Source organism: Echinops telfairi, unplaced genomic scaffold (genome assembly GCF_000313985.2).
Source record: "Echinops telfairi isolate 266 unplaced genomic scaffold, ASM31398v2 ScPeMD7_7459;HRSCAF=8497, whole genome shotgun sequence".
Lineage (NCBI taxonomy): Eukaryota > Metazoa > Chordata > Mammalia > Afrosoricida > Tenrecidae > Echinops > Echinops telfairi.
The window spans coordinates 1,570,443-1,572,359 of record NW_022111359.1 but is presented as its reverse complement, the minus strand read 5'-3'; the positions used below and the strand labels follow the sequence as shown (position 1 = coordinate 1,572,359).

Sequence of the window (1,917 nt, the reverse complement as noted above, 5' to 3'; positions counted from 1 at the left end):
GATACTGTGACATTACCCCGGGGTGTTTCTCATGTTCTTACCTGGGAAAATCAAGTAGTTTTAAATAAAGGTTCAATTTGGACACGGAGTAATCAAATGATCATACATGTCTCCCAGGGGACCTCAAGCCCCTAAAAAGAGGCATCTTTTAGAAGATCTATCCCTATGGTAGGAAGGCTTTCAGTATTTGACAATGTTTCAAAGCTATCCATCAAGGTTTCAGCGGCTCCTTCCTCTGAAGTGGGGAGCCAAGTCCTTCTTTGTAGTTGTTCTGAGTCTGGGCGCTCCACTGGAACCTGTTCCCTTTGGGTGATGCTGCTGGTCTTTGAAGTACCACTGACAGAGGTTCCAGCATCACACAAGCCAACCCAGTAGGACGAACTAACAGACACGTGGTGGACATGCACGTGAAAGTCGGACACCGAATAAGAAAGACCGTGGAAGAATCAAGGCATCTGAGCTGTGCCGGGGAAGAGCACTGAAAGCACCATGGACCGCCGAGAGAGAAACCGGGCTGTGTTGGAGGAAGTCAGGCAGAGTGCTCCTTAGAGGCAAGGATGGCACGACTTCATGTTACAAACGTTGAACATACTGTCAGGAGAGACCAGCCCCTGGAGAGGGACAGTGGAGGGGCGGGGGAAAAGAGAAAGCCCTTGAGGAGAAGGACGGACACAGCGGCCACATCGAGGGGCTCGGGCACGGGAACGGTTGTGAGCGTGGCCCAGAACCGGGCAGGGTTTCGCTCTGTTGTGCTTACGATCGCTATGGGTTGGAACGGACCCAGTGGCACCAGCAATGACAAAGGAAGGAAAGGAAAAAGAAAACCTCAACGTAGATGTTGAAATGGCAAATGATATTTAATGATCATTTCTGCTCAACGGATCTTTGGACTTTCTGACACATGCAACATTTTTACAATTAAAAAAAAGAACATTTACATTTCACACGCTACTTTTCTTTCTTTTTTTCCCCCCATGCTACTTTTCAACAAGGGATTCTTAGATATAACACCAGAAGCAAAAGCAATAAAAGGTAAAATAAATGAATTAAAAATCTTGTTGGCAAAAATCTTGTTGGCAAAAATCTTGTTGGCAAAAATGTCTGACCTCCTCTGCCGACACAAGGCCGAAAGAGACCGGACTCCACACCTGCCCAAGGACGATTCCTCCGCGACAGAGGTCAGACCTGCCTCCACCCTCCAACTTCCTTTACTCTGCTCACAAGCTGGTCTCCTGGCCAAAGGCACTCGGTTTTATTCATTCTAAGGTCTGGGAAGCCTGCTGTTCTGCCTCAGGTCTCCGCGCTGCTCCTTTGCTCTGTCTCTGTCGCCTCTGCTCCCGTCCTCTGTCTCCTCTGCTCCCGTCTCGTATGTCCTCTGTGACTGGCCTTTGTTTCTGGTTGCAGGGTTGCTCATTCTTCCTTTTCCTCCCAGTGGAATGGCAAAACGGACCAATCCCCTGGTTCGAGTCGTCAGCACCTTATTTGCATGCTCACACCTGGTCACTGGGTTGCAGCTACAAAGACTAGATAGAAGAGCCATACCAGGTACATTTTCACGTCGTCCCTGCACTTGGGTGTCAAGAGACAAGCTAAGGAATGGGAAGACTACAGCGAAGCCCGTCAGGGCCACGATTTCATAAGACTGCCTTGTGTCTCTGGGTCTCACACGTTTTTTTTAAACATTGACAGGGTACAGTCTTAATACTTTTTTTTGACACTTGTTTTAGTGGGAAATATTTTTTTTTTGCCTTATCTTACAGGCTTCCACTTACACATATTCTGACTCTCCCAGGTTTCCTTCCATTTGAAAAGTATGTATCTCATAAGAGTTCAGTAGCCAGGATACAACGAAGAAGTCCTCCACCAACAGGGAGCCCTGGTGACGGTGTGGGTCATGGTTGGACTGCTGAATCACTA

General features: G+C 47.9%; 1 protein-coding gene across 1 annotated transcript in view; it reads right to left on the bottom strand.

Annotated features, from left to right (window-relative positions):
* Positions 1-1,911, bottom strand: part of LOC101664306 (zinc finger protein 699) — a 20,488-nt gene extending 18,577 nt beyond the window's left edge. The window contains exon 1 of the mRNA XM_045300119.1: positions 1,773-1,911. The gene's annotated coding sequence lies outside the window, so the exon portion shown is untranslated. The remainder of the gene's footprint in view (positions 1-1,772) is intronic.
* Positions 1,912-1,917: the final 6 nt, after the last annotated feature.